The sequence below is a fragment of the Callionymus lyra genome, chromosome 17, assembly GCF_982586985.1.
Source record: "Callionymus lyra chromosome 17, fCalLyr1.hap1.1, whole genome shotgun sequence".
Taxonomy (NCBI): domain Eukaryota; kingdom Metazoa; phylum Chordata; class Actinopteri; order Syngnathiformes; family Callionymidae; genus Callionymus; species Callionymus lyra.
Window position 1 is genome coordinate 886,911 of NC_141834.1, and position 20,203 is coordinate 907,113.

Consider the following 20,203-nt stretch of genomic DNA (forward strand, 5'->3'; position numbering starts at 1 on the left):
CAACATACTTCATGAAGCTATTTTTTTGGCCTCACTATTATTTGCATAGAATCATAGTTGTAAAAAGATTGTCTTTATGCAAAGCAAGTAGTTTAAAACAGTACTGATCTATAAATCTGATTGGAGATGCTGGGGATTGAACCCAGGACCTCATACATGCAAAGCATGCGCTCTACCACTGAGCTACATCCCCTTGTCTTAATGGTTCACTTGTTTTCAAAGAGAGTTTAACTTCACCTTATTATGTACCATCAGTGGCTTGTAATATTTAAAACATATTCTCGATAATATTTCTTCCAACATACTTCATGAAGCTATTGTTTTGGCCTCACTATTATTTGCATAGAATCATAGTTGTAAAAAGATTGTCTTTATGCAAAGATAGTAGTTTAAATCTATACATCTAGTTGGAGATGCTGGGGATTGAACCCAGGACCTCATACATGCAAAGCATGCGCTCTACCACTGAGCTACACCCCCTTGTATGAAATATTCACTTGTTTTCAACAAAAATTGAACCTCACCTTATTATGTCCCATTAGTGGCTTGGAATATTTAAAACATATTCTCGATAATATTTCTTCCAACATACTTCATGAAGCTATTGTTTTGGCCTCACTATTATTTGCATAGAATCATAGTTGTAAAAAGATTGTCTTTATGCAAAGCAAGTAGTTTAAAACAGTATTGATCTATAAATCTAGTTGGAGATGCTGGGGATTGAACCCAGGACCTCATACATGCACTCTACCACTGAGCTACATCCCCTTGTCTTAATGGTTCACTTGTTTTCAAAGAGAGTTTAACTTCACTTTATTATGTACCATGAGTGGCTTGGAATATTTAAAAGAGCTATTGTTTTGGCTCTTACTATTATTTGCATAGAATCATAGTTGTAAAGAGATTGTCTTTATGCAAAGCAAGCAGTTTAAAACAGTGTTGATCTATTAATCTAGTTGGAGATGCTGGGGATTGAACCCAGGACCTCATACATGCTAAGCATGCGCTCTACCACTGAGCTACATCCCCTTGTATGAACTGTTCACTTGTTTTCAACAAAAAATTAACCTCACCTTATTATCTGGTTGGCTTGGAATATTTAAAAGATATTTTCGATATTACTTCTAATAAAATACTTCATGAAGCTATTGTTTTGGCCTCACTATTATTTGCATAGAATCATAGTTGTAAAAAGATAGTCTTTTTGCAAAGCAGGTAGTTTAAAACAGTATTGATCTATAAATCTACTTGGAGGTGCTGGGGATTGAACCCAGGACCTCATACATGCAAAGCATGCGCTCTACCACTGAGCTAAATCCCCTTGTCTTAATGGTTCACTTGTTTTCAAAAGAGTTTATCTTCACTGTATTATGTCCCATGAATGGGTAGGAATATTTAAAAGACATTCTCGATAATATTTCTTCCAACATACTTCATGAAGCTATTGTTTTGGCCTAACTATTATTTACACAGAATCATAGTTAAAAGATTGTCTTTATGCAAAACAGTATTGATCTATAAATCTAGTTGGAGATGCTGGGGATTGAACCCAGGACCTCATACATGCTAAGCATGCGCTCTACCACTGAGCTACACCCCCTTGTATGAAATATTCACTTGTTTTCAACAAAAATTGAACCTCACCTTTTTATGTCCCATTAGTGGCTTGGAATATTTAAAACATATTCTCGATAATATTTCTTCCAACATACTTCATGAAGCTATTGTTTTGGCCTCACTATTATTTGCATAGAATCATAGTTGTAAAAAGATTGTCTTTATGCAAAGCAAGTAGTTTAAAACAGTATTGATCTATAAATCTAGTTGGAGATGCTGGGGATTGAACCCAGGACCTCATACATGCAAAGCATGCGCTCTACCACTGAGCTACATCCCGTTGTCTTAATGGTTCACTTGTTTTTAAAAGAGTTTATCTTCACTGTATTATGTCCCATGAATGGGTAGGAATATTTAAAAGACATTCTCGATAATATTTCTTCCAACATACTTCATGAAGCTATTGTTTTGGCCTAACTATTAGTTACACAGAATCATAGTTAAAAGATTGTCTTTATGCAAAGCAAGTAGTTTAAAACAGTATTGATCTATAAATCTAGTTGGAGATGCTGGGGATTGAACCCAGGACCTCATACATGCTAAGCATGCGCTCTACCACTGAGCTACATCCCCTTGTATGAACTGTTTACTTGTTTTCAAAAGAGTTTATCTTCACTGTATTATGTCCCTTCAGTGCATTGGAATATTTCAAAGATTTTCTCGATAATATTTCTACTAACATACGATATGAAGCTATTGTTTTGGCCTAATTATTATTTGCACAGAATCATAGTTGTAAAAAGATTGTCTTTATGCAAAGCAAACACTTTAAAACAGTGTTGATCTATAAATCTGTTTGGAGATGCTGGGGATTGAACCTAGCACCACACAAATGCTAAGCATGTGCTCTACCACTGAGCTACATGCCCTTGTATGAAATGTTCACTTGTTTTCAACAAAAATTGAACCTCACCTTATTATGTCCCATCAGTGGCTTGGAATATTTAAAAGATATTTTCGATATTACTTCTAATAAAATACTTCATGAAGCTATTGTTTTGGCCCTTACTATTTGCATAGAATCATAGTTGTCAAAAGATTGTCTTTATGCAAAGCAAGCAGTTTAAAAAAGCGTTGATCTATAAATCTGGTTGGAGATGCTGGGGATTGAACCTAGGACCTAATACATGCTAAGCATGCGCTCTACCAATGAGCTACATGCCCTTGTATGAAATGTTCACTTGTTTTCAACAAAAATTTAACTTCACCTTATTATGTCCCATTAGTGGCTTGGAATATTTAAAACATATTCTCGATAATATTTCTTCCAACATACTTCATGAAGCTATTTTTTTGGCCTCACTATTATTTGCATAGAATCATAGTTGTAAAAAGATTGTCTTTATGCAAAGCAAGTAGTTTAAAACAGTACTGATCTATAAATCTGATTGGAGATGCTGGGGATTGAACCCAGGACCTCATACATGCAAAGCATGCGCTCTACCACTGAGCTACATCCCCTTGTCTTAATGGTTCACTTGTTTTCAAAGAGAGTTTAACTTCACCTTATTATGTACCATCAGTGGCTTGTAATATTTAAAACATATTCTCGATAATATTTCTTCCAACATACTTCATGAAGCTATTGTTTTGGCCTCACTATTATTTGCATAGAATCATAGTTGTAAAAAGATTGTCTTTATGCAAAGATAGTAGTTTAAATCTATAAATCTAGTTGGAGATGCTGGGGATTGAACCCAGGACCTCATACATGCAAAGCATGCGCTCTACCACTGAGCTACACCCCCTTGTATGAAATATTCACTTGTTTTCAACAAAAATTGAACCTCACCTTATTATGTCCCATTAGTGGCTTGGAATATTTAAAACATATTCTCGATAATATTTCTTCCAACATACTTCATGAAGCTATTGTTTTGGCCTCACTATTATTTGCATAGAATCATAGTTGTAAAAAGATTGTCTTTATGCAAAGCAAGTAGTTTAAAACAGTATTGATCTATAAATCTAGTTGGAGATGCTGGGGATTGAACCCAGGACCTCATACATGCACTCTACCACTGAGCTACATCCCCTTGTCTTAATGGTTCACTTGTTTTCAAAGAGAGTTTAACTTCACTTTATTATGTACCATGAGTGGCTTGGAATATTTAAAAGAGCTATTGTTTTGGCTCTTACTATTATTTGCATAGAATCATAGTTGTAAAGAGATTGTCTTTATGCAAAGCAAGCAGTTTAAAACAGTGTTGATCTATTAATCTAGTTGGAGATGCTGGGGATTGAACCCAGGACCTCATACATGCTAAGCATGCGCTCTACCACTGAGCTACATCCCCTTGTATGAACTGTTCACTTGTTTTCAACAAAAAATTAACCTCACCTTATTATCTGGTTGGCTTGGAATATTTAAAAGATATTTTCGATATTACTTCTAATAAAATACTTCATGAAGCTATTGTTTTGGCCTCACTATTATTTGCATAGAATCATAGTTGTAAAAAGATAGTCTTTTTGCAAAGCAGGTAGTTTAAAACAGTATTGATCTATAAATCTACTTGGAGGTGCTGGGGATTGAACCCAGGACCTCATACATGCAAAGCATGCGCTCTACCACTGAGCTAAATCCCCTTGTCTTAATGGTTCACTTGTTTTCAAAAGAGTTTATCTTCACTGTATTATGTCCCATGAATGGGTAGGAATATTTAAAAGACATTCTCGATAATATTTCTTCCAACATACTTCATGAAGCTATTGTTTTGGCCTAACTATTATTTACACAGAATCATAGTTAAAAGATTGTCTTTATGCAAAACAGTATTGATCTATAAATCTAGTTGGAGATGCTGGGGATTGAACCCAGGACCTCATACATGCTAAGCATGCGCTCTACCACTGAGCTACACCCCCTTGTATGAAATATTCACTTGTTTTCAACAAAAATTGAACCTCACCTTTTTATGTCCCATTAGTGGCTTGGAATATTTAAAACATATTCTCGATAATATTTCTTCCAACATACTTCATGAAGCTATTGTTTTGGCCTCACTATTATTTGCATAGAATCATAGTTGTAAAAAGATTGTCTTTATGCAAAGCAAGTAGTTTAAAACAGTATTGATCTATAAATCTAGTTGGAGATGCTGGGGATTGAACCCAGGACCTCATACATGCACTCTACCACTGAGCTACATCCCCTTGTCTTAATGGTTCACTTGTTTTCAAAGAGAGTTTAACTTCACTTTATTATGTACCATGAGTGGCTTGGAATATTTAAAAGAGCTATTGTTTTGGCTCTTACTATTATTTGCATAGAATCATAGTTGTAAAGAGATTGTCTTTATGCAAAGCAAGCAGTTTAAAACAGTGTTGATCTATTAATCTAGTTGGAGATGCTGGGGATTGAACCCAGGACCTCATACATGCTAAGCATGCGCTCTACCACTGAGCTACATCCCCTTGTATGAACTGTTCACTTGTTTTCAACAAAAAATGAACCTCACCTTATTATCTGGTTGGCTTGGAATATTTAAAAGATATTTTCGATATTACTTCTAATAAAATACTTCATGAAGCTATTGTTTTGGCCTCACTATTATTTGCATAGAATCATAGTTGTAAAAAGATAGTCTTTTTGCAAAGCAAGTAGTTTAAAACAGTATTGATCTATAAATCTACTTGGAGATGCTGGGGATTGAACCCAGGACCTCATACATGCAAAGCATGCGCTCTACCACTGAGCTAAATCCCCTTGTCTTAATGGTTCACTTGTTTTCAAAAGAGTTTATCTTCACTGTATTATGTCCCATGAATGGGTAGGAATATTTAAAAGACATTCTCGATAATATTTCTTCCAACATACTTCATGAAGCTATTGTTTTGGCCTAACTATTATTTACACAGAATCATAGTTAAAAGATTGTCTTTATGCAAAACAGTATTGATCTATAAATCTAGTTGGAGATGCTGGGGATTGAACCCAGGACCTCATACATGCTAAGCATGCGCTCTACCACTGAGCTACATCCCCTTTTATGAACTGTTTACTTGTTTTCAAAAGAGTTTATCTTCACTGTATTATGTCCCTGCAGTGCATTGGAATATCTCAAAGATTTTCTCGATAATATTTCTACTAACATACGATATGAAGCTATTGTTTTGGCCTAATTATTATTTGCACAGAATCATAGTTGTAAAAAGATTGTCTTTATGCAAAGCAAACAGTTTAAAACAGTGTTGATCTATAAATCTGTTTGGAGATGTTTTGGCCTCACTATTATTTGCATAGAATCATAGTTGTAAAAAGATTGTCTTTATGCAAAGCAAGTAGTTTAAAACAGTACTGATCTATAAATCTGATTGGAGATGCTGGGGATTGAACCCAGGACCTCATACATGCAAAGCATGCGCTCTACCACTGAGCTACATCCCCTTGTCTTAATGGTTCACTTGTTTTCAAAGAGAGTTTAACTTCACCTTATTATGTACCATCAGTGGCTTGGAATATTTAAAACATAATCTCGATAATATTTCTTCCAACATACTTCATGAAGCTATTGTTTTGGCCTCACTATTATTTGCATAGAATCATAGTTGTAAAAAGATTGTCTTTATGCAAAGATAGTAGTTTAAATCTAGTTGGAAATGCTGGGGATTGAACTCAGGACCTCATACATGCAAAGCATGCGCTCTACCACTGAGCTACATCCCCTTGTCTTAATGGTTCACTTGTTTTCAAAGAGAGTTTAACTTCACTTTATTATGTACCATGAGTGGCTTGGAATATTTAAAAGAGCTATTGTTTTGGCTCTTACTATTATTTGCATAGAATCATAGTTGTAAAGAGATTGTCTTTATGCAAAGCAAGCAGTTTAAAACAGTGTTGATCTATAAATCTAGTTGGAGATGCTGGGGATTGAACCCAGGACCTCATACATGCTAAGCATGCGCTCTACCACTGAGCTACATCCCCTTGTATGAACTGTTCACTTGTTTTCAACAAAAAATGAACCTCACCTTATTATCTGGTTGGCTTGGAATATTTAAAAGATATTTTCGATATTACTTCTAATAAAATACTTCATGAAGCTATTGTTTTGGCCTCACTATTATTTGCATAGAATCATAGTTGTAAAAAGATAGTCTTTTTGCAAAGCAAGTAGTTTAAAACAGTATTGATCTATAAATCTACTTGGAATTGAACCCAGGACCTCATACATGCAAAGCATGCGCTCTACCACTGAGCTACATCCCCTTGTCTTAATGGTTCACTTGTTTTCAAAAGAGTTTATCTTCACTGTATTATGTCCCATGAATGGGTAGGAATATTTAAAAGACATTCTCGATAATATTTCTTCCAACATACTTCATGAAGCTATTGTTTTGGCCTAACTATTAGTTACACAGAATCATAGTTAAAAGATTGTCTTTATGCAAAGCAAGTAGTTTAAAACAGTATTGATCTATAAATCTAGTTGGAGATGCTGGGGATTGAACCCAGGACCTCATACATGCTAAGCATGCGCTCTACCACTGAGCTACATCCCCTTGTATGAACTGTTTACTTGTTTTCAAAAGAGTTTATCTTCACTGTATTATGTCCCATGAATGGGTAGGAATATTTAAAAGACATTCTCGATAATATTTCTTCCAACATACTTCATGAAGCTATTGTTTTGGCCTAACTATTAGTTACACAGAATCATAGTTAAAAGATTGTCTTTATGCAAAGCAAGTAGTTTAAAACAGTATTGATCTATAAATCTAGTTGGAGATGCTGGGGATTGAACCCAGGACCTCATACATGCTAAGCATGCGCTCTACCACTGAGCTACATCCCCTTGTATGAACTGTTCACTTGTTTTCAACAAAAAATGAACCTCACCTTATTATCTGGTTGGCTTGGAATATTTAAAAGATATTTTCGATATTACTTCTAATAAAATACTTCATGAAGCTATTGTTTTGGCCTCACTATTATTTGCATAGAATCATAGTTGTAAAAAGATAGTCTTTTTGCAAAGCAAGTAGTTTAAAACAGTATTGATCTATAAATCTACTTGGAATTGAACCCAGGACCTCATACATGCAAAGCATGCGCTCTACCACTGAGCTACATCCCGTTGTCTTAATGGTTCACTTGTTTTCAAAAGAGTTTATCTTCACTGTATTATGTCCCATGAATGGGTAGGAATATTTAAAAGACATTCTCGATAATATTTCTTCCAACATACTTCATGAAGCTATTGTTTTGGCCTAACTATTAGTTACACAGAATCATAGTTAAAAGATTGTCTTTATGCAAAGCAAGTAGTTTAAAACAGTATTGATCTATAAATCTAGTTGGAGATGCTGGGGATTGAACCCAGGACCTCATACATGCTAAGCATGCGCTCTACCACTGAGCTACATCCCCTTGTATGAACTGTTTACTTGTTTTCAAAAGAGTTTATCTTCACTGTATTATGTCCCTTCAGTGCATTGGAATATTTCAAAGATTTTCTCGATAATATTTCTACTAACATACGATATGAAGCTATTGTTTTGGCCTAATTATTATTTGCACAGAATCATAGTTGTAAAAAGATTGTCTTTATGCAAAGCAAACACTTTAAAACAGTGTTGATCTATAAATCTGTTTGGAGATGCTGGGGATTGAACCTAGCACCACACAAATGCTAAGCATGTGCTCTACCACTGAGCTACATGCCCTTGTATGAAATGTTCACTTGTTTTCAACAAAAATTGAACCTCACCTTATTATGTCCCATCAGTGGCTTGGAATATTTAAAAGATATTTTCGATATTACTTCTAATAAAATACTTCATGAAGCTATTGTTTTGGCCCTTACTATTTGCATAGAATCATAGTTGTCAAAAGATTGTCTTTATGCAAAGCAAGCAGTTTAAAAAAGCGTTGATCTATAAATCTGATTGGAGATGCTGGGGATTGAACCCAGGACCTCATACATGCAAAGCATGCGCTCTACCACTGAGCTACATCCCCTTGTCTTAATGGTTCACTTGTTTTCAAAGAGAGTTTAACTTCACCTTATTATGTACCATCAGTGGCTTGGAATATTTAAAACATATTCTCGATAATATTTCTTCCAACATACTTCATGAAGCTATTGTTTTGGCCTCACTATTATTTGCATAGAATCATAGTTGTAAAAAGATTGTCTTTATGCAAAGATAGTAGTTTAAATCTATAAATCTAGTTGGAGATGCTGGGGATTGAACCCAGGACCTCATACATGCAAAGCATGCGCTCTACCACTGAGCTACACCCCCTTGTATGAAATATTCACTTGTTTTCAACAAAAATTGAACCTCACCTTATTATGTCCCATCAGTGGCTTGGAATATTTAAAAGATATTTTCGATATTACTTCCAATAAAATACTTCATTGAGCTATTGTTTTGGCCCTTACTATTTGCATAGAATCATAGTTGTCAAAAGATTGTCTTTATGCAAAGCAAGCAGTTTAAAAAAGCTTTGATCTATAAATCTGGTTGGAGATGCTGGGGATTGAACCTAGGACCTAATACATGCTAAGCATGCGCTCTACCAATGAGCTACATGCCCTTGTATGAAATGTTCACTTGTTTTCAACAAAAAATTAACTTCACCTTATTATGTCCCATTAGTGGCTTGGAATATTTAAAACATATTCTCGATAATATTTCTTCCAACATACTTCATGAAGCTATTTTTTTGGCCTCACTATTATTTGCATAGAATCATAGTTGTAAAAAGATTGTCTTTATGCAAAGCAAGTAGTTTAAAACAGTACTGATCTATAAATCTGATTGGAGATGCTGGGGATTGAACCCAGGACCTCATACATGCAAAGCATGCGCTCTACCACTGAGCTACATCCCCTTGTCTTAATGGTTCACTTGTTTTCAAAGAGAGTTTAACTTCACCTTATTATGTACCATCAGTGGCTTGGAATATTTAAAACATAATCTCGATAATATTTCTTCCAACATACTTCATGAAGCTATTGTTTTGGCCTCACTATTATTTGCATAGAATCATAGTTGTAAAAAGATTGTCTTTATGCAAAGATAGTAGTTTAAATCTAGTTGGAGATGCTGGGGATTGAACCCAGGACCTCATACATGCAAAGCATGCGCTCTACCACTGAGCTACACCCCCTTGTATGAAATATTCACTTGTTTTCAACAAAAAATTGAACCTCACCTTATTATGTCCCATTAGTGGCTTGGAATATTTAAAACATATTCTCGATAATATTTCTTCCAACATACTTCATGAAGCTATTGTTTTGGCCTCACTATTATTTGCATAGAATCATAGTTGTAAAAAGATTGTCTTTATGCAAAGCAAGTAGTTTAAAAGAGTATTGATCTATAAATCTAATTGGAGATGCTGGGGATTGAACCCAGGACCTCATACATGCGAAGCATGCACTCTACCACTGAGCTACATCCCCTTGTCTTAATGGTTCACTTGTTTTCAAAGAGAGTTTAACTTCACTTTATTATGTACCATGAGTGGCTTGGAATATTTAAAAGAGCTATTGTTTTGGCTCTTACTATTATTTGCATAGAATCATAGTTGTAAAGAGATTGTCTTTATGCAAAGCAAGCAGTTTAAAACAGTGTTGATCTATAAATCTAGTTGGAGATGCTGGGGATTGAACCCAGGACCTCATACATGCTAAGCATGCGCTCTACCACTGAGCTACATCCCCTTGTATGAACTGTTCACTTGTTTTCAACAAAAAATGAACCTCACCTTATTATCTGGTTGGCTTGGAATATTTAAAAGATATTTTCGATATTACTTCTAATAAAATACTTCATGAAGCTATTGTTTTGGCCTCACTATTATTTGCATAGAATCATAGTTGTAAAAAGATAGTCTTTTTGCAAAGCAAGTAGTTTAAAACAGTATTGATCTATAAATCTACTTGGAATTGAACCCAGGACCTCATACATGCAAAGCATGCGCTCTACCACTGAGCTACATCCCCTTGTCTTAATGGTTCACTTGTTTTCAAAAGAGTTTATCTTCACTGTATTATGTCCCATGAATGGGTAGGAATATTTAAAAGACATTCTCGATAATATTTCTTCCAACATACTTCATGAAGCTATTGTTTTGGCCTAACTATTATTTACACAGAATCATAGTTAAAAGATTGTCTTTATGCAAAGCAAGTAGTTTAAAACAGTATTGATCTATAAATCTAGTTGGAGATGCTGGGGATTGAACCCAGGACCTCATACATGCTAAGCATGCGCTCTACCACTGAGCTACATCCCCTTGTATGAACTGTTTACTTGTTTTCAAAAGAGTTTATCTTCACTGTATTATGTCCCTTCAGTGCATTGGAATATTTCAAAGATTTTCTCGATAATATTTCTACTAACATACGATATGAAGCTATTGTTTTGGCCTAATTATTATTTGCACAGAATCATAGTTGTAAAAAGATTGTCTTTATGCAAAGCAAACACTTTAAAACAGTGTTGATCTATAAATCTGTTTGGAGATGCTGGGGATTGAACCTAGCACCACACAAATGCTAAGCATGTGCTCTACCACTGAGCTACATGCCCTTGTATGAAATGTTCACTTGTTTTCAACAAAAATTGAACCTCACCTTATTATGTCCCATCAGTGGCTTGGAATATTTAAAAGATATTTTCGATATTACTTCTAATAAAATACTTCATGAAGCTATTGTTTTGGCCCTTACTATTTGCATAGAATCATAGTTGTCAAAAGATTGTCTTTATGCAAAGCAAGCAGTTTAAAAAAGCGTTGATCTATAAATCTGATTGGAGATGCTGGGGATTGAACCCAGGACCTCATACATGCAAAGCATGCGCTCTACCACTGAGCTACATCCCCTTGTCTTAATGGTTCACTTGTTTTCAAAGAGAGTTTAACTTCACCTTATTATGTACCATCAGTGGCTTGTAATATTTAAAACATATTCTCGATAATATTTCTTCCAACATACTTCATGAAGCTATTGTTTTGGCCTCACTATTATTTGCATAGAATCATAGTTGTAAAAAGATTGTCTTTATGCAAAGATAGTAGTTTAAATCTATAAATCTAGTTGGAGATGCTGGGGATTGAACCCAGGACCTCATACATGCAAAGCATGCACTCTACCACTGAGCTACACCCCCTTGTATGAAATATTCACTTGTTTTCAACAAAAATTGAACCTCACCTTATTATGTCCCATTAGTGGCTTGGAATATTTAAAACATATTCTCGATAATATTTCTTCCAACATACTTCATGAAGCTATTGTTTTGGCCTCACTATTATTTGCATAGAATCATAGTTGTAAAAAGATTGTCTTTATGCAAAGCAAGTAGTTTAAAACAGTATTGATCTATAAATCTAGTTGGAGATGCTGGGGATTGAACCCAGGACCTCATACATGCACTCTACCACTGAGCTACATCCCCTTGTCTTAATGGTTCACTTGTTTTCAAAGAGAGTTTAACTTCACTTTATTATGTACCATGAGTGGCTTGGAATATTTAAAAGAGCTATTGTTTTGGCTCTTACTATTATTTGCATAGAATCATAGTTGTAAAGAGATTGTCTTTATGCAAAGCAAGCAGTTTAAAACAGTGTTGATCTATTAATCTAGTTGGAGATGCTGGGGATTGAACCCAGGACCTCATACATGCTAAGCATGCGCTCTACCACTGAGCTACATCCCCTTGTATGAACTGTTCACTTGTTTTCAACAAAAAATTAACCTCACCTTATTATATGGTTGGCTTGGAATATTTAAAAGATATTTTCGATATTACTTCTAATAAAATACTTCATGAAGCTATTGTTTTGGCCTCACTATTATTTGCATAGAATCATAGTTGTAAAAAGATAGTCTTTTTGCAAAGCAAGTAGTTTAAAACAGTATTGATCTATAAATCTACTTGGAGATGCTGGGGATTGAACCCAGGACCTCATACATGCAAAGCATGCGCTCTACCACTGAGCTAAATCCCCTTGTCTTAATGGTTCACTTGTTTTCAAAAGAGTTTATCTTCACTGTATTATGTCCCATGAATGGGTAGGAATATTTAAAAGACATTCTCGATAATATTTCTTCCAACATACTTCATGAAGCTATTGTTTTGGCCTAACTATTATTTACACAGAATCATAGTTAAAAGATTGTCTTTATGCAAAACAGTATTGATCTATAAATCTAGTTGGAGATGCTGGGGATTGAACGCAGGACCTCATACATGCTAAGCATGCGCTCTACCACTGAGCTACACCCCCTTGTATGAAATATTCACTTGTTTTCAACAAAAATTGAACCTCACCTTTTTATGTCCCATTAGTGGCTTGGAATATTTAAAACATATTCTCGATAATATTTCTTCCAACATACTTCATGAAGCTATTGTTTTGGCCTCACTATTATTTGCATAGAATCATAGTTGTAAAAAGATTGTCTTTATGCAAAGCAAGTAGTTTAAAACAGTATTGATCTATAAATCTAGTTGGAGATGCTGGGGATTGAACCCAGGACCTCATACATGCACTCTACCACTGAGCTACATCCCCTTGTCTTAATGGTTCACTTGTTTTCAAAGAGAGTTTAACTTCACTTTATTATGTACCATGAGTGGCTTGGAATATTTAAAAGAGCTATTGTTTTGGCCTCACTATTATTTGCATAGAATCATAGTTGTAAAAAGATTGTCTTTATGCAAAGCAAGTAGTTTAAAACAGTATTGATCTATAAATCTAGTTGGAGATGCTGGGGATTGAACCCAGGACCTCATACATGCACTCTACCACTGAGCTACATCCCCTTGTCTTAATGGTTCACTTGTTTTCAAAGAGAGTTTAACTTCACTTTATTATGTACCATGAGTGGCTTGGAATATTTAAAAGAGCTATTGTTTTGGCCTCACTATTATTTGCATAGAATCATAGTTGTAAAAAGATTGTCTTTATGCAAAGATAGTAGTTTAAATCTAGTTGGAAATGCTGGGGATTGAACTCAGGACCTCATACATGCAAAGCATGCGCTCTACCACTGAGCTACATCCCCTTGTCTTAATGGTTCACTTGTTTTCAAAGAGAGTTTAACTTCACTTTATTATGTACCATGAGTGGCTTGGAATATTTAAAAGAGCTATTGTTTTGGCTCTTACTATTATTTGCATAGAATCATAGTTGTAAAGAGATTGTCTTTATGCAAAGCAAGCAGTTTAAAACAGTGTTGATCTATAAATCTAGTTGGAGATGCTGGGGATTGAACCCAGGACCTCATACATGCTAAGCATGCGCTCTACCACTGAGCTACATCCCCTTGTATGAACTGTTCACTTGTTTTCAACAAAAAATGAACCTCACCTTATTATCTGGTTGGCTTGGAATATTTAAAAGATATTTTCGATATTACTTCTAATAAAATACTTCATGAAGCTATTGTTTTGGCCTCACTATTATTTGCATAGAATCATAGTTGTAAAAAGATAGTCTTTTTGCAAAGCAAGTAGTTTAAAACAGTATTGATCTATAAATCTACTTGGAATTGAACCCAGGACCTCATACATGCAAAGCATGCGCTCTACCACTGAGCTACATCCCCTTGTCTTAATGGTTCACTTGTTTTCAAAAGAGTTTATCTTCACTGTATTATGTCCCATGAATGGGTAGGAATATTTAAAAGACATTCTCGATAATATTTCTTCCAACATACTTCATGAAGCTATTGTTTTGGCCTAACTATTAGTTACACAGAATCATAGTTAAAAGATTGTCTTTATGCAAAGCAAGTAGTTTAAAACAGTATTGATCTATAAATCTAGTTGGAGATGCTGGGGATTGAACCCAGGACCTCATACATGCTAAGCATGCGCTCTACCACTGAGCTACATCCCCTTGTATGAACTGTTTACTTGTTTTCAAAAGAGTTTATCTTCACTGTATTATGTCCCATGAATGGGTAGGAATATTTAAAAGACATTCTCGATAATATTTCTTCCAACATACTTCATGAAGCTATTGTTTTGGCCTAACTATTAGTTACACAGAATCATAGTTAAAAGATTGTCTTTATGCAAAGCAAGTAGTTTAAAACAGTATTGATCTATAAATCTAGTTGGAGATGCTGGGGATTGAACCCAGGACCTCATACATGCTAAGCATGCGCTCTACCACTGAGCTACATCCCCTTGTATGAACTGTTCACTTGTTTTCAACAAAAAATGAACCTCACCTTATTATCTGGTTGGCTTGGAATATTTAAAAGATATTTTCGATATTACTTCTAATAAAATACTTCATGAAGCTATTGTTTTGGCCTCACTATTATTTGCATAGAATCATAGTTGTAAAAAGATAGTCTTTTTGCAAAGCAAGTAGTTTAAAACAGTATTGATCTATAAATCTACTTGGAATTGAACCCAGGACCTCATACATGCAAAGCATGCGCTCTACCACTGAGCTACATCCCCTTGTCTTAATGGTTCACTTGTTTTCAAAAGAGTTTATCTTCACTGTATTATGTCCCATGAATGGGTAGGAATATTTAAAAGACATTCTCGATAATATTTCTTCCAACATACTTCATGAAGCTATTGTTTTGGCCTAACTATTATTTACACAGAATCATAGTTAAAAGATTGTCTTTATGCAAAGCAAGTAGTTTAAAACAGTATTGATCTATAAATCTAGTTGGAGATGCTGGGGATTGAACCCAGGACCTCATACATGCTAAGCATGCGCTCTACCACTGAGCTACATCCCCTTGTATGAACTGTTTACTTGTTTTCAAAAGAGTTTATCTTCACTGTATTATGTCCCTTCAGTGCATTGGAATATTTCAAAGATTTTCTCGATAATATTTCTACTAACATACGATATGAAGCTATTGTTTTGGCCTAATTATTATTTGCACAGAATCATAGTTGTAAAAAGATTGTCTTTATGCAAAGCAAACACTTTAAAACAGTGTTGATCTATAAATCTGTTTGGAGATGCTGGGGATTGAACCTAGCACCACACAAATGCTAAGCATGTGCTCTACCACTGAGCTACATGCCCTTGTATGAAATGTTCACTTGTTTTCAACAAAAATTGAACCTCACCTTATTATGTCCCATCAGTGGCTTGGAATATTTAAAAGATATTTTCGATATTACTTCTAATAAAATACTTCATGAAGCTATTGTTTTGGCCCTTACTATTTGCATAGAATCATAGTTGTCAAAAGATTGTCTTTATGCAAAGCAAGCAGTTTAAAAAAGCGTTGATCTATAAATCTGATTGGAGATGCTGGGGATTGAACCCAGGACCTCATACATGCAAAGCATGCGCTCTACCACTGAGCTACATCCCCTTGTCTTAATGGTTCACTTGTTTTCAAAGAGAGTTTAACTTCACCTTATTATGTACCATCAGTGGCTTGTAATATTTAAAACATATTCTCGATAATATTTCTTCCAACATACTTCATGAAGCTATTGTTTTGGCCTCACTATTATTTGCATAGAATCATAGTTGTAAAAAGATTGTCTTTATGCAAAGATAGTAGTTTAAATCTATAAATCTAGTTGGAGATGCTGGGGATTGAACCCAGGACCTCATACATGCAAAGCATGCACTCTACCACTGAGCTACACCCCCTTGTATGAAATATTCACTTGTTTTCAACAAAAATTGAACCTCACCTTATTATGTCCCATTAGTGGCTTGGAATATTTAAAACATATTCTCGATAATATTTCTTCCAACATACTTCATGAAGCTATTGTTTTGGCCTCACTATTATTTGCATAGAATCATAGTTGTAAAAAGATTGTCTTTATGCAAAGCAAGTAGTTTAAAACAGTATTGATCTATAAATCTAGTTGGAGATGCTGGGGATTGAACCCAGGACCTCATACATGCACTCTACCACTGAGCTACATCCCCTTGTCTTAATGGTTCACTTGTTTTCAAAGAGAGTTTAACTTCACTTTATTATGTACCATGAGTGGCTTGGAATATTTAAAAGAGCTATTGTTTTGGCTCTTACTATTATTTGCATAGAATCATAGTTGTAAAGAGATTGTCTTTATGCAAAGCAAGCAGTTTAAAACAGTGTTGATCTATTAATCTAGTTGGAGATGCTGGGGATTGAACCCAGGACCTCATACATGCTAAGCATGCGCTCTACCACTGAGCTACATCCCCTTGTATGAACTGTTCACTTGTTTTCAACAAAAAATTAACCTCACCTTATTATATGGTTGGCTTGGAATATTTAAAAGATATTTTCGATATTACTTCTAATAAAATACTTCATGAAGCTATTGTTTTGGCCTCACTATTATTTGCATAGAATCATAGTTGTAAAAAGATAGTCTTTTTGCAAAGCAAGTAGTTTAAAACAGTATTGATCTATAAATCTACTTGGAGATCCTGGGGATTGAACCCAGGACCTCATACATGCAAAGCATGCGCTCTATCACTGAGCTAAATCCCCTTGTCTTAATGGTTCACTTGTTTTCAAAAGAGTTTATCTTCACTGTATTATGTCCCATGAATGGGTAGGAATATTTAAAAGACATTCTCGATAATATTTCTTCCAACATACTTCATGAAGCTATTGTTTTGGCCTAACTATTATTTACACAGAATCATAGTTAAAAGATTGTCTTTATGCAAAACAGTATTGATCTATAAATCTAGTTGGAGATGCTGGGGATTGAACGCAGGACCTCATACATGCTAAGCATGCGCTCTACCACTGAGCTACACCCCCTTGTATGAAATATTCACTTGTTTTCAACAAAAATTGAACCTCACCTTTTTATGTCCCATTAGTGGCTTGGAATATTTAAAACATATTCTCGATAATATTTCTTCCAACATACTTCATGAAGCTATTGTTTTGGCCTCACTATTATTTGGATAGAATCATAGTTGTAAAAAGATTGTCTTTATGCAAAGCAAGTAGTTTAAAACAGTATTGATCTATAAATCTAGTTGGAGATGCTGGGGATTGAACCCAGGACCTCATACATGCACTCTACCACTGAGCTACATCCCCTTGTCTTAATGGTTCACTTGTTTTCAAAGAGAGTTTAACTTCACTTTATTATGTACCATGAGTGGCTTGGAATATTTAAAAGAGCTATTGTTTTGGCCTCACTATTATTTGCATAGAATCATAGTTGTAAAAAGATTGTCTTTATGCAAAGCAAGTAGTTTAAAACAGTATTGATCTATAAATCTAGTTGGAGATGCTGGGGATTGAACCCAGGACCTCATACATGCACTCTACCACTGAGCTACATCCCCTTGTCTTAATGGTTCACTTGTTTTCAAAGAGAGTTTAACTTCACTTTATTATGTACCATGAGTGGCTTGGAATATTTAAAAGAGCTATTGTTTTGGCCTCACTATTATTTGCATAGAATCATAGTTGTAAAAAGATTGTCTTTATGCAAAGATAGTAGTTTAAATCTAGTTGGAAATGCTGGGGATTGAACTCAGGACCTCATACATGCAAAGCATGCGCTCTACCACTGAGCTACATCCCCTTGTCTTAATGGTTCACTTGTTTTCAAAGAGAGTTTAACTTCACTTTATTATGTACCATGAGTGGCTTGGAATATTTAAAAGAGCTATTGTTTTGGCTCTTACTATTATTTGCATAGAATCATAGTTGTAAAGAGATTGTCTTTATGCAAAGCAAGCAGTTTAAAACAGTGTTGATCTATAAATCTAGTTGGAGATGCTGGGGATTGAACCCAGGACCTCATACATGCTAAGCATGCGCTCTACCACTGAGCTACATCCCCTTGTATGAACTGTTCACTTGTTTTCAACAAAAAATGAACCTCACCTTATTATCTGGTTGGCTTGGAATATTTAAAAGATATTTTCGATATTACTTCTAATAAAATACTTCATGAAGCTATTGTTTTGGCCTCACTATTATTTGCATAGAATCATAGTTGTAAAAAGATAGTCTTTTTGCAAAGCAAGTAGTTTAAAACAGTATTGATCTATAAATCTACTTGGAATTGAACCCAGGACCTCATACATGCAAAGCATGCGCTCTACCACTGAGCTACATCCCCTTGTCTTAATGGTTCACTTGTTTTCAAAAGAGTTTATCTTCACTGTATTATGTCCCATGAATGGGTAGGAATATTTAAAAGACATTCTCGATAATATTTCTTCCAACATACTTCATGAAGCTATTGTTTTGGCCTAACTATTAGTTACACAGAATCATAGTTAAAAGATTGTCTTTATGCAAAGCAAGTAGTTTAAAACAGTATTGATCTATAAATCTAGTTGGAGATGCTGGGGATTGAACCCAGGACCTCATACATGCTAAGCATGCGCTCTACCACTGAGCTACATCCCCTTGTATGAACTGTTTACTTGTTTTCAAAAGAGTTTATCTTCACTGTATTATGTCCCATGAATGGGTAGGAATATTTAAAAGACATTCTCGATAATATTTCTTCCAACATACTTCATGAAGCTATTGTTTTGGCCTAACTATTAGTTACACAGAATCATAGTTAAAAGATTGTCTTTATGCAAAGCAAGTAGTTTAAAACAGTATTGATCTATAAATCTAGTTGGAGATGCTGGGGATTGAACCCAGGACCTCATACATGCTAAGCATGCGCTCTACCACTGAGCTACATCCCCTTGTATGAACTGTTCACTTGTTTTCAACAAAAAATGAACCTCACCTTATTATCTGGTTGGCTTGGAATATTTAAAAGATATTTTCGATATTACTTCTAATAAAATACTTCATGAAGCTATTGTTTTGGCCTCACTATTATTTGCATAGAATCATAGTTGTAAAAAGATAGTCTTTTTGCAAAGCAAGTAGTTTAAAACAGTATTGATCTATAAATCTACTTGGAATTGAACCCAGGACCTCATACATGCAAAGCATGCGCTCTACCACTGAGCTACATCCCGTTGTCTTAATGGTTCACTTGTTTTCAAAAGAGTTTATCTTCACTGTATTATGTCCCATGAATGGGTAGGAATATTTAAAAGACATTCTCGATAATATTTCTTCCAACATACTTCATGAAGCTATTGTTTTGGCCTAACTATTAGTTACACAGAATCATAGTTAAAAGATTGTCTTTATGCAAAGCAAGTAGTTTAAAACAGTATTGATCTATAAATCTAGTTGGAGATGCTGGGGATTGAACCCAGGACCTCATACATGCTAAGCATGCGCTCTACCACTGAGCTACATCCCCTTGTATGAACTGTTTACTTGTTTTCAAAAGAGTTTATCTTCACTGTATTATGTCCCTTCAGTGCATTGGAATATTTCAAAGATTTTCTCGATAATATTTCTACTAACATACGATATGAAGCTATTGTTTTGGCCTAATTATTATTTGCACAGAATCATAGTTGTAAAAAGATTGTCTTTATGCAAAGCAAACACTTTAAAACAGTGTTGATCTATAAATCTGTTTGGAGATGCTGGGGATTGAACCTAGCACCACACAAATGCTAAGCATGTGCTCTACCACTGAGCTACATGCCCTTGTATGAAATGTTCACTTGTTTTCAACAAAAATTGAACCTCACCTTATTATGTCCCATCAGTGGCTT

At 34.9% G+C, this 20,203-nt stretch overlaps 1 protein-coding gene and 47 non-coding genes across 48 annotated transcripts in view; 1 reads left to right on the plus strand and 47 right to left on the minus strand.

The window, feature by feature from the left end:
• nt5dc1 (5'-nucleotidase domain containing 1) overlaps nucleotides 1-20,203 on the plus strand; it is a 193,380-nt gene that overhangs the window by 60,945 nt on the left and 112,232 nt on the right. The gene's annotated exons all lie outside the window — the stretch shown is intronic.
• trnaa-ugc (transfer RNA alanine (anticodon UGC)) lies at nucleotides 122-193 on the minus strand. The gene has a single exon. It is a non-coding gene; the product is annotated as a tRNA-Ala (tRNA).
• On the minus strand, nucleotides 409-480 carry trnaa-ugc (transfer RNA alanine (anticodon UGC)). The gene has a single exon. It is a non-coding gene; the product is annotated as a tRNA-Ala (tRNA).
• trnaa-agc (transfer RNA alanine (anticodon AGC)) lies at nucleotides 958-1,029 on the minus strand. The gene has a single exon. It is a non-coding gene; the product is annotated as a tRNA-Ala (tRNA).
• Nucleotides 1,250-1,321, minus strand: trnaa-ugc (transfer RNA alanine (anticodon UGC)). Its single transcript has one exon. It is a non-coding gene; the product is annotated as a tRNA-Ala (tRNA).
• trnaa-agc (transfer RNA alanine (anticodon AGC)) lies at nucleotides 1,529-1,600 on the minus strand. The gene has a single exon. It is a non-coding gene; the product is annotated as a tRNA-Ala (tRNA).
• On the minus strand, nucleotides 2,119-2,190 carry trnaa-agc (transfer RNA alanine (anticodon AGC)). Its single transcript has one exon. It is a non-coding gene; the product is annotated as a tRNA-Ala (tRNA).
• Nucleotides 3,007-3,078, minus strand: trnaa-ugc (transfer RNA alanine (anticodon UGC)). The gene has a single exon. It is a non-coding gene; the product is annotated as a tRNA-Ala (tRNA).
• trnaa-ugc (transfer RNA alanine (anticodon UGC)) lies at nucleotides 3,294-3,365 on the minus strand. The gene has a single exon. It is a non-coding gene; the product is annotated as a tRNA-Ala (tRNA).
• trnaa-agc (transfer RNA alanine (anticodon AGC)) lies at nucleotides 3,843-3,914 on the minus strand. The gene has a single exon. It is a non-coding gene; the product is annotated as a tRNA-Ala (tRNA).
• trnaa-ugc (transfer RNA alanine (anticodon UGC)) lies at nucleotides 4,135-4,206 on the minus strand. The gene has a single exon. It is a non-coding gene; the product is annotated as a tRNA-Ala (tRNA).
• trnaa-agc (transfer RNA alanine (anticodon AGC)) lies at nucleotides 4,414-4,485 on the minus strand. The gene has a single exon. It is a non-coding gene; the product is annotated as a tRNA-Ala (tRNA).
• On the minus strand, nucleotides 4,963-5,034 carry trnaa-agc (transfer RNA alanine (anticodon AGC)). Its single transcript has one exon. It is a non-coding gene; the product is annotated as a tRNA-Ala (tRNA).
• trnaa-ugc (transfer RNA alanine (anticodon UGC)) lies at nucleotides 5,255-5,326 on the minus strand. Its single transcript has one exon. It is a non-coding gene; the product is annotated as a tRNA-Ala (tRNA).
• On the minus strand, nucleotides 5,534-5,605 carry trnaa-agc (transfer RNA alanine (anticodon AGC)). The gene has a single exon. It is a non-coding gene; the product is annotated as a tRNA-Ala (tRNA).
• On the minus strand, nucleotides 5,936-6,007 carry trnaa-ugc (transfer RNA alanine (anticodon UGC)). Its single transcript has one exon. It is a non-coding gene; the product is annotated as a tRNA-Ala (tRNA).
• trnaa-ugc (transfer RNA alanine (anticodon UGC)) lies at nucleotides 6,215-6,286 on the minus strand. Its single transcript has one exon. It is a non-coding gene; the product is annotated as a tRNA-Ala (tRNA).
• trnaa-agc (transfer RNA alanine (anticodon AGC)) lies at nucleotides 6,476-6,547 on the minus strand. Its single transcript has one exon. It is a non-coding gene; the product is annotated as a tRNA-Ala (tRNA).
• Nucleotides 7,051-7,122, minus strand: trnaa-agc (transfer RNA alanine (anticodon AGC)). The gene has a single exon. It is a non-coding gene; the product is annotated as a tRNA-Ala (tRNA).
• Nucleotides 7,344-7,415, minus strand: trnaa-agc (transfer RNA alanine (anticodon AGC)). The gene has a single exon. It is a non-coding gene; the product is annotated as a tRNA-Ala (tRNA).
• Nucleotides 7,919-7,990, minus strand: trnaa-agc (transfer RNA alanine (anticodon AGC)). The gene has a single exon. It is a non-coding gene; the product is annotated as a tRNA-Ala (tRNA).
• Nucleotides 8,510-8,581, minus strand: trnaa-ugc (transfer RNA alanine (anticodon UGC)). Its single transcript has one exon. It is a non-coding gene; the product is annotated as a tRNA-Ala (tRNA).
• trnaa-ugc (transfer RNA alanine (anticodon UGC)) lies at nucleotides 8,797-8,868 on the minus strand. Its single transcript has one exon. It is a non-coding gene; the product is annotated as a tRNA-Ala (tRNA).
• Nucleotides 9,389-9,460, minus strand: trnaa-ugc (transfer RNA alanine (anticodon UGC)). Its single transcript has one exon. It is a non-coding gene; the product is annotated as a tRNA-Ala (tRNA).
• trnaa-ugc (transfer RNA alanine (anticodon UGC)) lies at nucleotides 9,668-9,739 on the minus strand. The gene has a single exon. It is a non-coding gene; the product is annotated as a tRNA-Ala (tRNA).
• On the minus strand, nucleotides 9,966-10,037 carry trnaa-cgc (transfer RNA alanine (anticodon CGC)). The gene has a single exon. It is a non-coding gene; the product is annotated as a tRNA-Ala (tRNA).
• Nucleotides 10,227-10,298, minus strand: trnaa-agc (transfer RNA alanine (anticodon AGC)). The gene has a single exon. It is a non-coding gene; the product is annotated as a tRNA-Ala (tRNA).
• trnaa-agc (transfer RNA alanine (anticodon AGC)) lies at nucleotides 10,802-10,873 on the minus strand. Its single transcript has one exon. It is a non-coding gene; the product is annotated as a tRNA-Ala (tRNA).
• trnaa-ugc (transfer RNA alanine (anticodon UGC)) lies at nucleotides 11,393-11,464 on the minus strand. Its single transcript has one exon. It is a non-coding gene; the product is annotated as a tRNA-Ala (tRNA).
• trnaa-ugc (transfer RNA alanine (anticodon UGC)) lies at nucleotides 11,680-11,751 on the minus strand. Its single transcript has one exon. It is a non-coding gene; the product is annotated as a tRNA-Ala (tRNA).
• On the minus strand, nucleotides 12,229-12,300 carry trnaa-agc (transfer RNA alanine (anticodon AGC)). Its single transcript has one exon. It is a non-coding gene; the product is annotated as a tRNA-Ala (tRNA).
• Nucleotides 12,521-12,592, minus strand: trnaa-ugc (transfer RNA alanine (anticodon UGC)). Its single transcript has one exon. It is a non-coding gene; the product is annotated as a tRNA-Ala (tRNA).
• On the minus strand, nucleotides 12,800-12,871 carry trnaa-agc (transfer RNA alanine (anticodon AGC)). Its single transcript has one exon. It is a non-coding gene; the product is annotated as a tRNA-Ala (tRNA).
• Nucleotides 13,581-13,652, minus strand: trnaa-ugc (transfer RNA alanine (anticodon UGC)). Its single transcript has one exon. It is a non-coding gene; the product is annotated as a tRNA-Ala (tRNA).
• On the minus strand, nucleotides 13,842-13,913 carry trnaa-agc (transfer RNA alanine (anticodon AGC)). Its single transcript has one exon. It is a non-coding gene; the product is annotated as a tRNA-Ala (tRNA).
• Nucleotides 14,417-14,488, minus strand: trnaa-agc (transfer RNA alanine (anticodon AGC)). Its single transcript has one exon. It is a non-coding gene; the product is annotated as a tRNA-Ala (tRNA).
• Nucleotides 14,710-14,781, minus strand: trnaa-agc (transfer RNA alanine (anticodon AGC)). Its single transcript has one exon. It is a non-coding gene; the product is annotated as a tRNA-Ala (tRNA).
• On the minus strand, nucleotides 15,285-15,356 carry trnaa-agc (transfer RNA alanine (anticodon AGC)). The gene has a single exon. It is a non-coding gene; the product is annotated as a tRNA-Ala (tRNA).
• On the minus strand, nucleotides 15,876-15,947 carry trnaa-ugc (transfer RNA alanine (anticodon UGC)). Its single transcript has one exon. It is a non-coding gene; the product is annotated as a tRNA-Ala (tRNA).
• trnaa-ugc (transfer RNA alanine (anticodon UGC)) lies at nucleotides 16,163-16,234 on the minus strand. The gene has a single exon. It is a non-coding gene; the product is annotated as a tRNA-Ala (tRNA).
• Nucleotides 16,712-16,783, minus strand: trnaa-agc (transfer RNA alanine (anticodon AGC)). The gene has a single exon. It is a non-coding gene; the product is annotated as a tRNA-Ala (tRNA).
• On the minus strand, nucleotides 17,004-17,075 carry trnaa-ugc (transfer RNA alanine (anticodon UGC)). Its single transcript has one exon. It is a non-coding gene; the product is annotated as a tRNA-Ala (tRNA).
• On the minus strand, nucleotides 17,283-17,354 carry trnaa-agc (transfer RNA alanine (anticodon AGC)). The gene has a single exon. It is a non-coding gene; the product is annotated as a tRNA-Ala (tRNA).
• Nucleotides 18,064-18,135, minus strand: trnaa-ugc (transfer RNA alanine (anticodon UGC)). The gene has a single exon. It is a non-coding gene; the product is annotated as a tRNA-Ala (tRNA).
• trnaa-agc (transfer RNA alanine (anticodon AGC)) lies at nucleotides 18,325-18,396 on the minus strand. Its single transcript has one exon. It is a non-coding gene; the product is annotated as a tRNA-Ala (tRNA).
• trnaa-agc (transfer RNA alanine (anticodon AGC)) lies at nucleotides 18,900-18,971 on the minus strand. Its single transcript has one exon. It is a non-coding gene; the product is annotated as a tRNA-Ala (tRNA).
• On the minus strand, nucleotides 19,193-19,264 carry trnaa-agc (transfer RNA alanine (anticodon AGC)). Its single transcript has one exon. It is a non-coding gene; the product is annotated as a tRNA-Ala (tRNA).
• trnaa-agc (transfer RNA alanine (anticodon AGC)) lies at nucleotides 19,768-19,839 on the minus strand. The gene has a single exon. It is a non-coding gene; the product is annotated as a tRNA-Ala (tRNA).